The sequence below is a fragment of the Musca autumnalis genome, unplaced genomic scaffold (assembly GCF_047663935.1).
Source record: "Musca autumnalis isolate F117 unplaced genomic scaffold, ASM4766393v1 scaffold_4, whole genome shotgun sequence".
Lineage (NCBI taxonomy): Eukaryota > Metazoa > Arthropoda > Insecta > Diptera > Muscidae > Musca > Musca autumnalis.
Genome location: NW_027411977.1, coordinates 208,744,110 through 208,759,235, shown reverse-complemented (window position 1 = coordinate 208,759,235; position 15,126 = coordinate 208,744,110). Strand labels below are relative to the sequence as shown.

The 15,126-nt window shown below is 28.9% G+C and overlaps 1 long non-coding RNA gene across 1 annotated transcript; it reads left to right on the top strand.

Moving 5' to 3' along the window:
• Positions 1–3,889: 3,889 nt before the first annotated feature.
• LOC141400667 (uncharacterized) lies at positions 3,890–7,751 on the top strand. Its single transcript, XR_012412166.1, has 3 exons — positions 3,890–3,978; positions 4,066–4,277; positions 7,309–7,751. It is a non-coding gene; the product is annotated as an uncharacterized lncRNA (long non-coding RNA).
• Positions 7,752–15,126: the final 7,375 nt, after the last annotated feature.

Sequence of the window (15,126 nt, the reverse complement as noted above, 5' to 3'; positions counted from 1 at the left end):
AGACCTCAAACAGTCAAAGAACTGCGCCGCTTTATCGCAATGATTAATTTCTACAGACGATTTATTAAAAATGCAGCCACAACTCAAATACCACTTATAGCTTTGCAAAAAGGAAATAAGAAAAACGATCGCACTCCAATTACGTGGACACCGGAAGGTATAGCATCATTTGAGAAGTGTAAATCAGATCTTGCAAAAGTAGCGCTTCTAGCACACCCGTGTGACTCTTTACCAATGTGTGTTATGGTAGATGCATCCGACGTCGCCATTGGAGGGGTACTGCAACAGAAAACACCAAATGGATGGCAACCATTATCCTTCTTTTCGCGGAAGCTGAATGACACACAGAAAAAGTACAGTACCTACGACAGGGAACTATTAGCTGCATACTCAGTGGTGAAATATTATCGGCATATGTTGGAAGGAAGACAATTCACAATATATACGGATCACAAACCACTAACTTTCGCATTCCAACAAAGTCTTGATAAGGCAAGCCCTCGCCAGTTCAGACAATTGGATTTTTTGTCACAGTTTTCCACGGATATTCGTCACATAAAAGGTATGGACAATATAACAGCAGACACGTTGTCACGAATTTCTTCGATATGCGGGATTTCAAACATTAATAATGACGAATTGGCGGCGGAACAAGAGCATGATGAAGATTTAAAACATTTTTTGGCAAATAAAGAAAAAACTTCACTAGTTTTGAAACCAATTAAAATCAATCCAGAACGAAAATCTATATTTTGCGATACATCAACATCTAATGTTCGCCCATTCGTTCCCAAAACCATGCGTCAAGATATTTTTAATACGTTTCATTACCTTTCACATAGTGGATTCAAATCAACCTACAATACGATACGGAAACGATTTGTCTGGCCCAAAATGAGTAAGGATATTAAAAACTGGATAAAGCTAAGCATTTCTTGTCAACGATCTAAAATTACACGACATACTCATAGCGAGCTGGATACATATCCTCTACCGACTGACAGATTTAGTCACATCAATATCGACTTGGTCGGGCCACTTCCACCATCTAAAGGGAACACTTATATTTTAACCTGCATCGACCGATTTACACGATGGGCAGAAGCAATTCCACTCGAAGATAGTAAGGCTGCAACAGTAGCAGAAGCTCTTTACTGTGGATGGATATCAAGATTTGGAGTACCTTTAAAAATTTCAACAGACCAAGGTAGACAATTCGAGTCGCAACTATTTAGAGAATTAACAAATATTATTGGAACTCAACGAATACACACATCTCCATACCACCCATCAGCAAATGAATAATTGAAAGGTGGCATCGATGTTTAAAAACAGCTTTAATGTGTCGCAATAATCCAAATTGGTATGACATTTTACCTACTGTTCTCCTGGGACTTCGAACAAGCTTCATAGAAATCGCGAAATGCACTCCTGCAGAACTTGTTTATGGCACGTCCTTACGACTACCAGGCGACTTATTACAAGAATGTTCAGAAAACCCTCCATCAAATGAATTTGTGCAAACATTGAAAAGTCAGATGAACTCGCTAAAACCTGTGCCCCCAAAACACAAAACGAATCGGTCAGTGTTCGTATCTCAAGACATGAAAAATTGCGAATATGTATTTGTTCGACAGGATGGTATAAGAAAAAGCCTACAGCCACCTTATGACGGACCCTTTCGCGTTTTAAACAAATCTGACAAATTATTTACACTAAATATAAACGGACGAGAGAAAGTTATATCAATTGATAGACTCAAGCCTGCCTATTTTTTCAATCCAGATTTAGCGGAAGATACAAGATCAATCAACGTTTTCAAACCCGAAACCAGTCCACGTCAAAAAAGAAATCGGATAACCAATATTCAAAGACGAGTAATGTTTCGTTAGAGATGTTATAAACACCATCTCTGGGGGGAGTATATGTGGCACTCTAAACTACTTGTAATTCATATTTAATCAACTTACATTTTTCATTGTTTGTCAAAATAAAAAAATATAATTTTCAGTTTCAATAAAGAAATCATATTGAATAGTTCTACAGGTACTTAAAGGAATGGACCGACATAGACAATGGGGGTGTTATAGGGGGTTTTTACACCCTTCGGGCTGTTTTCTCAAGAAGTATGGACTTTTGTTGTAAGTTCAACAAAAATCAAAGTGATTCAATAGCAGGTCTTAAAGTGAACTTATCCAAAATTTTGTGTGAGAGGTACGGGATGGAGTGGAAAAATATAGTCCATATTCGAACCTGATCTATATCTGGTAGATTTTATGAGAATGTGTAAAGTATGGACCAAATCGGTCACTCCCATCAAGAGTTATCGTGCGCACAATTTTTCCGAACATTTTTGAGGACCGATGTGGCTTATCTTCGAACTTAATCTAAGTTTGCACAAAATATTACGAAGGCCAAATTTTGGACCAAATCGACAGATCCGTTCGAGAGTTATCTTGCGCTCCAACCATTACACGCGGTGTCATAGGGGTTTTTGCACCTTTCAGTCTTTTTTTAGGGAGTATGGACTTGCCTCTAATGAAACCTAAATTTAAATTAAATTTTTTTTAAATCCAAGTTCTTAAATAAATAATTTTTAAAATTTAACAACCTTGTAAAACATTTTTTAAAAACCCTAGTAATTAAAAAAATATTTTTGTAAGAATCCACGTCAGTGAAAAAATTTTCTTTAAAATTACGCGTCCTTGGAAAATATTTTTTTTATCCAAGTCCTTGATAAATATATTTGTTTTCCTTGAAAGATTAAAAAAAAAAAAATCCAATCCAATAAAAAATATTCTTTAAAAATTTACGTACTTGAAAGAATAGTTTTTTAATCGAAGTATTTTAAAAATGTTTCGTAAAAAATTGAAAAAATAACTTCACCACCTTGAAAAAATATTTTTTACAAACGTCCTTGAGAAACATATTTTTTTGAAACTCACATCCTTGAGAAACAAATTTTTTATGAAACCACGACATTAAGGATTTTTTTTAAATCCACGACCTTAAGGAATTTTTTTTTAAATCCACGTCCTTGAGAAACATTTTTTTTAAATCCACGCCTTCGAGAACTTTTTTTTTAAATCCACGACATTGAAAATGTATTTTTTAAACCCACGACATTGAAAATACATTTTTTTAAATCCATGACATTGAAAATACATTTTTTTAAATCCATGACATTGAAAATATATTTTTTAATAACCCACGTCCTTATAAATCTCATGCTTCAAAAAAACCCACGTCCTTGAAAGAACATTTTTTTTAAAAACCCAGACCTTTTGAGAAATATTGTTTTTAAAATCCATGTCTTTGAAAAAATGCTTTTTTATTCCACGGATTTGAAAAAAGTCCTTGAAGGAGCAATTTTTTAAAAATCCACTTCCTGATAGTTTTTTTTTTTTTGTAAATCCAACTCCTTGAAAAAATATTTCTTTATTATTTCTTATAAAAAATTCACGTCTCTGAAAATATTTTTTAAAAATCCGCTTCCATAAAAAATATGTTTATAATTCCACGTTAATTTTTTTTAAAATACACTTTTGTTGGTCCTTGAAAAAATATTTTGTTTTAAATCCACCATTCTGAAAAATATGTTTTAAAAATCCACGTCCATGAAAAAATATATTTATAATTCCACGTTATAGTTTTTTTTAAATCCACTTTTGTTGGTCCGTGAAAAAAAATATATTTGTTTAATCTACTATTTTTGATTCTTGTAAAAATATCATTTCAAAAATCGAGGCTTATGGTTGTCAAGTTATGTTTTGTTAAACAATATTATCGTAATTCATCTCATTAAGGAATATGTTCAAATATTCTCGTGTCGAACAGTGTACTTAGTATTGAAACAATTATTAATAGTATAAATTACAACAGCATTAAGGGAAAACAATCAGTTTATAACAAGTGATTGTAGATATAAATTATTTTCACGACTTCGACATATTGATTATTTTAACTAAAAAAGAAATGGTAAGTAGTTAAGTATGAAATTCAATCCTGTTCACAAATCCCAAGGATAGCTGAAGAAACAAATTTCAATGTGTCAATTTTTTATAGGCAAGAAGGATCGAGAAATGTCTCCAGTTAATTCTTCCCATTATATTGCTATTGCACCACATTTATTTGGTAAATGGCCAAAGCATGGGTGCCAGTAACAGAAGTTATGGTGGTAATGGAAGTCTTCGTGATCAAGGTTATGGGCATGGCCAAGGTCATCTTACCCTAACCTATAAAAATTGTGGAAAGTTTTGGTGCGGCAGAAATTAAAAGTATGTAATAACTTGGATATTTTATGGAACAAGTTTCCACAGACTAACGAACGGAGACTTTTTATGGCCAGGTTTTTAATAAATAAATGTGGACATTTCAAATATTATTTTTTTCAAGAACCAACAAACCTTTAAAGAACCAACAAACCTTTAAAGAATATTGTTTCAAGAATCAAAAAGAGTGAATTCCTTAAAAATTGTTTTGAATGACCAACAAAAGTGGATTTAAAAAAAAAACATATATATCAACGAATTTTTTTAAAGAATTTTTTTTCTATGACTTGGATTTTTAAAAAATACACACATGTGGATTTTCTTTAAATACTATTTCAAGGACTTGGATATTAAAAAAGTCTTTCAAAGATTTTAAAAAAATATTTTATAGGACGTTGAGCTTTGAAAAATGTTATTTGAAGGAAGTGGATTTAAAAAAAAGGACGTGGATTTTTGAAAAACATTCATTCAAGAACGTGGATGTTTAATAAAATATTTCATCAGGAGATTTAAAAAAAGTTCTTGTTTGTTTCTCAAGGGCGTGGATTTTTAAAAAATATGTTTCTCAAGGACGTGGATTTTTAAAAAATATGTTTCTCAAGGACGTGGATTTTTAAAAAATATGTTTCTCAAGGACGTGGATTTTTAAAAAATATGTTTCTCAAGGACGTGGATTTTTAAAAAATATGTTTCTCAAGGACGTGGATTTTTAAAAAATATGTTTCTCAAGGACGTGGATTTTTAAAAAATATGTTTCTCAACGACGTGGATTTTTAAAAAATATGTTTCTCAAGGACGTGGATTAAAAAAATCTATCAATTAAAAATATTTTCTCAAGGACATCGACATTAAAAAAAAATATATTTTTTATGGACTTGGAATAAAATATTTCTTTTTAAAAATATATATATATATCTTCAAGACTTGTGTTTAAAGAAAAAAATATTCTTTAAAGACGGGTATATATTAACAATAATACTTCTTAAAAGTTGTGGATTTTTAAAAATTAGATTCTCAAAGACATGGATTAAAAAAAAAACACTTTTTTAAGGATGTGGATTTGTATAAAATACTTTTTGTAGGACGCGAATTTTTAAAAAAATACTTTTTAAGGACGTGAACTTATCAAATTTTCAAGGACCTGAATTAAAAAAAAAAAAATTTTAAGGACCAGAATTTAAAAAATATCGTTCAAGGAAGTGAATTTAATAAACAATTTCAAGGGCGTGTATTTTTAGAGAAATAATTTTGACGTCGATTTTTAAAAAAATATTTTTTCAAGGACATCGAAAAATATTTTTTATATTTATTTTTATTATTTATTTCATGGACGTGGATTTTTAAATGGTATTTTTCTCGATCTTGGATTTTTAAATACAATATTTTTTCAGGACTTTGATATTTTTAAAAAAATACTTTTTCAAGGACATCGATATTTAAAAAAAAACTTTCTTTCAAGGATTATTAAAATATATTTTTCAGCGACGTAGATTTGTAAAAATATTTTTCAGATTTTACAAAATCCACTTCCTTAAAAAAAGTTTTAAAAATCCACTCCATTGAAAAAATATTTTATAAAAATCTGAAAAATAGTTTTTCTATGGTGTGGATTTTAAAACAGTTTTTAAGGACGTGGATTCTAAAAAAAATATTTTTCAAAAAGGTGGATTTTAAAAAGTAACTTTTCTAGGACATGGATTTTAAAAAATATTTTTTCAAGGACGTTGATTTTAAAAAAAAAATATTTGTTCAATGTCGTGGATTTTAAAAAATAATGTTTAAAAAAATATTTTTTCAAGGACTTGAATTTTTAAAAAAATAGTTTTTCTACGACGTCTGGTTTTAAAAATATTTTTCAAGGACGTGGATTTCTAAAAAATATTTTTTTAAGGACGGGGATTTCTAAAAAATATTTTTTTAAGGACGGGGATTTCTAAAAAAAAATCTTCAAGGACGTGGATTAAAAAAAAAACAAAAATTTTTTTTCAACGGCATGGATAAAAGAGAAATATTTTTTTAAGGACGTGAATTTAAAAAAAAAAACAGTTTTGAAGACGTAGATAAAAAAAATCTAAATTTTTTTTAAAGACATGGATTAAAGAAAAATATTTTTTCAAGGACGTGGATTTTTTTAAAAAAAAGGACAGTTTTGATATTATGATATTTTTGAAGGATGTAGATTTTCAAAAAAAACATTTTTTAAGAACGTGGATTTTTGAAGAATTTGGAATTGGAAACAAATTTGTTTTTACGGGCGTGGATCTAAACAAATGTTTTCATGGACGCCTTTTTTAACAACTATTTATTCAAGAGTATTTTAAAAAAATATATTTTCAAGAAAGTGTATTTTTAATGTTTTTCAAGAAAGAGGATTTTTAAAAGTTGTTTTTAATGGATTGGATTTTAAAAAATATTTTCTCGAGGACGTTGATTTAAAAAAAAAAATTAAGGACGTGGGTTTTAAAAAAATATTTTTTATAGACGTGGATTTTAAAGAATTTGTTCTATGTATGTTAAGTTTTTTAAGAAATATTTTTTTAATGAAGTGGATTTTTAAAGAATTTTTTGTATGTATTTCGTGTTTTTTTTTTTTAAATATTCTACTTAAAGGACGTGGATTTAAAAAAAATCTTTCAAGAGTTTAAAAAAACATCAAGGGTGTGGAGTTTTTTAAGAAATAATTTTTTAAAGGACGTCGATTGGTTGCCTTTGATGAAACAAAAAGCTTGGATTTTTTGAAGAATTTTTATCGAACTAAAAACAAAAAGATTTGATTATTTAAGGAATATTTTTCCAATTTAAAACAAACTTGAATTAAAAAAAAAATATTTTTCCCATTTAAAACAAACTTGAATTTTTAAAAAAACATTTTGCCAATATAAAGACTTACGTAGATTTCTTAAAATCATATTTTTTCAAGGGCTAACAGACGACATAATTTTTAAAAAATTAATTTCAATATTGTACTCCGCAACAAGCATATCTTTCTACATTACTCAAAACGTAATTTATAATATTTACTTTTCTATTTTCCAAGGCGCATATTTTCCAAAAATTCCTGATGTTTAGTCTTCCAATTTTGTTGTTGATGAATGTCATTTGCGAGGCGATTGGAGGAGACGTGGTGAAAGTAAGTGGTGGTGACGGAAGTGGCAGTGGAGGTGGCTGACGTGTTGTTAAGTGTCGGTAGAGGAGGAGGTGCTGGAGGCGGATGCGGTGGTGGAGTAGGTGGTACTCAAGAAACTCAAAGCTTTACGAATTGTGGAAAGTACTCGTGCGGTGGTGACGGAGGAGGAGGAAGTGGCGGAAAGTAAAACCATATTTTCGGGTGTCTATGCAGCAAATCTATTGTTTACAAATTTATTTTGGTGACGTTTCCAAATAGAAATGAGGAGAGACATCAACAGTAATTTAACATATTCCATGTACAAATTAATAAATAACTGTGCAAATTCAAAAATAAATGTACAAATTTATAAACCAATGTCTTACAATTTTAAACGGTACATAAATATTCGATTACTTAAATGATAATACATATCAAGGGATGATTCTGACAGACTTAAAATAGTAAAGTTCCCCTTTTGCCGGTTGTTAACGGAAGGTTCCCATGGTACCCGCACACACACACCAAGCACGGTTTAAACGTTCATTATTCGACGAAAAACTTTATTCTTCAGAATCTTCATTAGTTCTACAAAGGAAGGCAAGGCAGACCAACTTTTAGCAAAAAGTGTTACTTGAGCATAAATATCAGACGCTGTGGGGAGTTGTGACTTTTCGAATTGCATCACGAAGCAATGCACAAGATTACTGAACTATGCACCACACTTCTGATGAATATATACAATTTTAGAATACTTTAATTATATACAATCAAACGTGGATTATTGAAAAAATATTTTTAAGGGCCTGGATTTTTTAAAGAAATATTTTTAAGGACGTGGGTCTTTTAAGAAAAGGTTTTAAATACATGGATTTTTTAAAAAAATATTTTTTAAAGTCGTAGATTTTTTAAAATTTTATTTTAGGGAGTTGGATCTTTTAAAACATATTTTTAAGGACGCGGATGTTATTTAAGGACTTTGTTTTTTTTTTTTTTTAAAAATATTTTTTAAGGACTGGTTTTTCAAATTTTTTTTAAGGACGTGGATTTTTTTTAAATATTTTTAAGGACTTGGATTTAATAAAAATTAAGGACGTGGATTTTTTTAAATATTTTTAAGGACTTGGATTTAATAAAAATTAAGGACGTGGATTTTTTAAAAAATATTTTTATTTTAGTTTTTAAAGACGTGGATTTCCTAAAAAATATTTTTTAAGGCCGTGAATTTCTAACAAATATTTGGATTCTTTAAACAAAATTTATTAAGGACGTGGATTTTTAAGCAAAATTTATTAAGGACCTGGATTTTTAAACAAAATTTATTAAGGACGTTGATTTTTAAACAAAATTTATTAAGGACGTGGATTTTTTAAAAAATATTTTTAAGGACGTGCATTTTTTAAGCATATTTTTAAGGACGTGGATTTTTTTAAAAAATATTTTTAATGACGTGGATTTTTCAAAAATTATGTTTTAAGCACGTGTAATTTTTAAACAATATTATTAATGACGTGGATTTTTCAAAAATTATGTTTTAAGCACGTGTATTTTTTAAAAAATATGTTTTAAGGACGGGGATTTTTTAAAAAATATTTTTTTGGTCGTGGACTTTTTAAAAAATATTTTTTAAGGACGTAGATTTTTAAAAAATACTTTTCAGTGATGTGGACTTTTTAAAAAATATTTTTAAGGAAGGGGATTTTTTAAGGACGTAGATTTTTTTAAAAAATATATGTCTTTAAGGACGTGGATTTTTTAAAAAAAATTTTAAGAACGTAGATTTTTTAAAAAATGTCTTTTAAGGACGTAGGTTTTTTAAAAAACTAATGTTTTTAAGGACGTAGATTTTTTAAAAAAATATTTTTTAAGGACTTAGATTTTTTAAAAAATATATGTTTTTAAGGACGTGGATTTTTTAAAAAATATTTTTTAAGGACTTAGATTTTTTAAAAATTTTTTTTTTTTAAAGGACGTGGAATTTTTAAAAAATATTTTTTTAAGGACGTGGGTTTTTAAAAATATTTTAAAGGGCGTGGTTTTTAAAAAAATGCAGTTTATGGACGTGGATTTAAAAAATATTGTTTTTTAAACAAATATTTTTTTTAAAAATGTAGATTTAAAAAAATATTTTTTTAAACAAATATTTTTTTTTAAAAATGTAGATTTAAAAAAATATTTTTTTAAACAAATATTTTTTTTAAAAATGTAGATTTAAAAAAATATTTTTTTTAAAAACATGTTTAAAGTTTTTGGATTTGAATTTTTTAAACTAATATTTTTAAGAACGTAGTTTAAAAAAATATTTTTAAGGTAAATATAATATTTTTTATGGACATGGATTAAAAAAAAAATAAGGACGTGGATTTTTAAAAAAATATTTTTAATATATATGGACATGGATCTTTTAAAAAAAAAATTTTAAGGACTTTGATTTTTTAAGGATGTGGATTTTGTAACATATATTTTTAAGGGCATAGATTTTTTTAAAAATATTTTTTAAGGATGTGTTTTTTTAAAAAATATTTTGTAGGACGTGTATTTTTTAAAAATATTTTGTAGGACGTGTATTTTTTAAAAATATGTTTCAAGGACGTGGAGTGTTTTAAAAAATATTTTTTAAGACGTGGATATTTTACAAATTATTCTTAAGGGCGTAGATTTTTTAAACAATATTTTTAAGGACGTGGAATTTTATTAAATATTTTTTAAGGTGGTGAATTTTTTTAAAAAAAAATCAGGACTTGGATTTTTTAAACAATATTTTTTAGGACGTGGATTTTTAAAAAGATATTTTTTAGGACGTGGATTTTTAAAAAAATATTTTTCAGGACGTGGATTTTTTAAAAAAATATTTTTCAGGACGTGGATTTTTTAAAAAAATATTTTTCAGGACGTGGATTTTTTAAAAAATATTTTTCAGGACGTGGATTTTTTAAAAAATATTTTTCAGGACGTTTAAAAAAAAAATTTAAGAACGTGGATTTTTTAAAAAATGTTTTTTAAGGACGTAGGTTTTTTAAAAAACTAATGTTTTTAAAGACGTGGATTTTTTAAAAAAATATTTTTTAAGGACTTAGATTTTTTAAAAAATATATGTTTTAAGGACGTGGATTTTTTAAAAAATATTTTTTAAGGACTTAGATTTTTTAAAAAATATATGTTTTTAAGGACGTGGATTTTTTAAAAAATATTTTTTTAAGGACGTGGGTTTTTAAAAATATTTTAAAGGGCGTGGTTTTAAAAAAATGCAGTTTATGGACGTGGATTTAAAAAAAATATTGTTTATGGACGTGAATTTTAAAAAAATATTGTTTTTTAAACAAATATTTTTTTTAAAAATGTAGATTAAAAAAAATATTTTTTTAAAAACATGTTTAAAGTTTTTGGATTTGAATTTTTTAAACTAATATTTTTAAGAACGTAGTTTAAAAAAATATTTTTAAGGAAAATATAATATTTTTTATGGACATGGATTAAAAAAAATTAAGGACGTGGATTTTTAAAAAAACATTTTTAATATTTATGGACATCGATCTTTAAAAAAAAAAAATTTTAAGGACTTTGATTTTTTTAAGGATGTGGATTTTGTAACATATATTTTTAAGGGCATAGATTTTTTTAAAAATATTTTTTAAGGATGTGTTTTTTTAAAAAATATTTTGTAGGACGTGTATTTTTTAAAAATATTTTGTAGGACGTGTATTTTTTAAAAATATGTTTCAAGGACGTGTATTTTTTAAAAATATGTTTCAAGGACGTGGAGTGTTTTAAAAAATATTTTTTAAGACGTGGATATTTTACAAATTATTCTTAAGGGCGTAGATTTTTTAAACAATATTTTTAAGGACGTGGAATTTTATTAAATATTTTTTAAGGTGGTGAATTTTTTTAAAAAAAAATCAGGACGTGGATTTTTTAAACAATATTTTTTAGGACGTGGATTTTTAAAAAGATGTTTTTTAGGACGTGGATTTTTAAAAAAATATTTTTCAGGACGTTGATTTTTTAAAAAAAATATTTTTCAGGACGTGGATTTTTTAAAAAATATTTTTCAGAACGTGGATTTTTAAAATATATATTTTAAGAACTTGGATTTTTAAAATATATATTTTAAGAACTTGGATTTTTTAAAAAAAATGTTTTTTAAGGCCGTGGATTTTTAAGAAATATTTTTTAAGGATGTAATTTTTTTAAAAAATATTTGTTAGGGACGTGGATTTTTTAAAAAATATTTTTATGAAAGTAGTTTTGTTATTTTTATAGTTGACCTTTGGACTGTTTTAAACATGTATTTTTTTGTTTGGCTTTAGGTCAGAATAATTAAAAAACAATTGGTTTTGTTTTTTACATAATTTTTATTTTCCAATATTTCGACTTTCTTTGAAAGTCATCATCAGGGATTTTTCATTTATTTTTCTTCTGCTAAACAACTATCGGACACATCCTCCTTCTCACTCGAGTATTTTCCAACTAATCAATGCTTTTTATTGTATTTTTCTATAGTGTTTCGGTAAATTTGTGCACAGTGTTCTGTGTCCATCTTGTAGTTGATTCTTTTTTCTATTGGTACATTAATTATATGCAGCATTTCAAGCATGTATCTGCGTTTGTAGTTTGTTTCTTGGGTTAGAATTTCCACATCATTGAAATTCGGAGTGTGGCCCGTTGTTGCACAATGTGCTGCAAGAGCAGTTTTCTGCTCCAAAGGCTTGTTTCTGGCTCTTTGGTCAGACTTATGACCACTTATTCTAGTTTTCAACTTTGTCTTTGTTGTGCCCACGTATACCTTGGGGCATACGTTAGACGAGTCACCATTACATTTGATTTTGTATACTATATTAGATCTGTCTTCTATGGGAACTTTCGTTTTTGTGCGACTGAAGAAAGTATTGTTCGTGTTACTGCTTTTTGTGGCCAATCGGTATTGGTTGTTATTATAGAGATTTGAACGAGAAAATCTTTCGGAGAATCCTGGGACATATGTAAACCGTTTATAAATCTTTTCAACTTTTTGGTCTGTGTTGTCAATTTGCGGGGTGGTTGCATGCTTAATCAATTCGTTGATGGTTCTTTTGGGAAAGTCATTCATTTTCAGTATTTCCCTGATTTTCTTTTTGTTTTTTGTGTGAAATTGCTTATCACTGATATTTAAGACTCTTTTAATAAAATTTGTTGCTGTGTTTATCTTGATATTTCGTGGATGCTTTGAATAATAATTCATTAATCTTCCCGACGCTGTTGGTTTCTGATACCAATCCAGTAAAAGCACGTTACCCCGTCTATGTATCTTGGAGTCAAGATAAGGCAAACAATTGTCAGTTTCACACTCCATAGTGAACTGTATTTGTTTATTAAATGCGTTCAAGGATTCTAGTGTTTTATCAACATGGTCTTGGTTTACTATACAGAATATGTCATCAACACTAGACAAATTCATATACAATTTTCACATGAAAATATTAAAACTGCTCATTCAAGAGAAACACAAACAATCAAACTTTACAAAAGAGAAAATCAACAGAGCTAAAAGTCAACTCTCAGAACTTCTGCAAAGAGAAGATCTAACAACGTTTCTGGAGAGTGAAAACGTTATTCTCCAAACGATAACCTCAAAACAAAAATCAATACACATAAACAAGCTAAACGCATTAAAAAAGCAACAACACCGCGAGCTTAACATACAACACAACAAAGAGTGGTTTGTTAATCTCACAAATACTGAGGTACCCACCAATACAAAGTGGTTACTCTCTCTTGGTCCCAAGTTCTCTTTACCAACAACAAGGACAACTTTTCCCTTGTTCAATGTCATAGCAGAGGGAGAAGACTGCATTCAGACTTTAGGGAATAGAGAACTACAGGAGAATGCGAGAGTAAATTTGATAGCTCTTATTAATGACCACATGAGAAACAACGTATTAGGTAAAAGAGATCGTCTCATTTTAGATACAGTGTGCCAAACAAACAAATTTATCGAAGAAAATACTCACATTTTGATACTCAACGCTGATAAAGGAGGAAAGACGGTGGCCATGCTAAAAACCGATTATGAATCGAAAATGCAACAAATACTCGGTGACATGTGCACCTATAGGAGGTTAAGGAAGGATCCAACGTCAGGATTGCAAGAAAAATGCAATACATCAATCACAAAATTATTTGATTTAGGGGTAATTACTGAGCTAGAAAAAAACAAACTACTTAATAGAACATCTGTTCCCCCAAAAATATATGGACTCCCCAAGATCCACAAAAAAGATATTCCTCTACGCCCAATTTGTTCCTTTGTTAATTCCCCTACTTACGAATTATCAAAATATTTGGCAACAATATTAAAGGTCCTAACAGTGGACTCAAAATATAACATAAAGGATGCTGTAGACTTTAAAAGCAAAATAAATAGGCAACACATTGATAATTGTGTAATATTAATTTCTTTTGATGTGGTGTCCTTATTCCCCAGTGTTCCAGTAAATCTGGCACTGAATACAATAAAAGAAAAATGGGATATATTAAGAGAACACACAAAGATACCCCAAAACCTTTTTATAGACTTGCTGACCCTCTGCATTAAGGATGCACGGTATTTCCTCTATGAGGGAAAGATTTTCGAACAACAGAAAGGAATGCCGATGGGTTCACCCATATCTCCCATAATTTCAGACATCATTATGGAAAAACTTTTGGATGAAACCTTGGAAAAACTGCCAGTAAAGCCAAGAATCTTAACAAAATATGTCGATGACATATTCTGTATAGTAAACCAAGACCATGTTGATAAAACACTAGAATCCTTGAACGCATTTAATAAACAAATGCAGTTCACTATGGAGTGTGAAACTGACAATTGTTTGCCTTATCTTGACTCCAAGATACATAGACGGGGTAACGTGCTTTTACTGGATTGGTATCAGAAACCAACAGCGTCGGGAAGATTAATGAATTATTATTCAAAGCATCCACGAAATATCAAGATAAACACAGCAACAAATTTTATTAAAAGAGTCTTAAATATCAGTGATAAGCAATTTCACACAAAAAACAAAAAGAAAATCAGGGAAATACTGAAAATGAATGTCTTTCCCAAAAGAACCATCAACGAATTGATTAAGCATGCAACCACCCCGCAAATTGACAACACAGACCAAAAAGTTGAAAAGATTTATAAACGGTTTACATATGTCCCAGGATTCTCCGAAAGATTTTCTCGTTCAAATCTCTATAATAACAACCAATACCGATTGGCCACAAAAAGCAGTAACACGAACAATACTTTCTTCAGTCGCACAAAAACGAAAGTTCCCATAGAAGACAGATCTAATATAGTATACAAAATCAAATGTAATGGTGACTCGTCTAACGTATGCCCCAAGGTATACGTGGGCACAACAAAGACAAAGTTGAAAACTAGAATAAGTGGTCATAAGTCTGACCAAAGAGCCAGAAACAAGCCTTTGGAGCAGAAAACTGCTCTTGCAGCACATTGTGCAACAACGGGGCACACTCCGAATTTCAATGATGTGGAAATTCTAACCCAAGAAACAAACTACAAACGCAGATACATGCTTGAAATGCTGCATATAATTAATGTACCAATAGAAAAAAGAATCAACTACAAGATGGACACAGAACACTGTGCACAAATTTACCGAAACACTATAGAAAAATACAATAAAAAGCATTGATTAGTTGGAAAATACTCGAGTGAGAAGGAGGATGTGTCCGATAGTTGTTTAGCAGAAGAAAAAT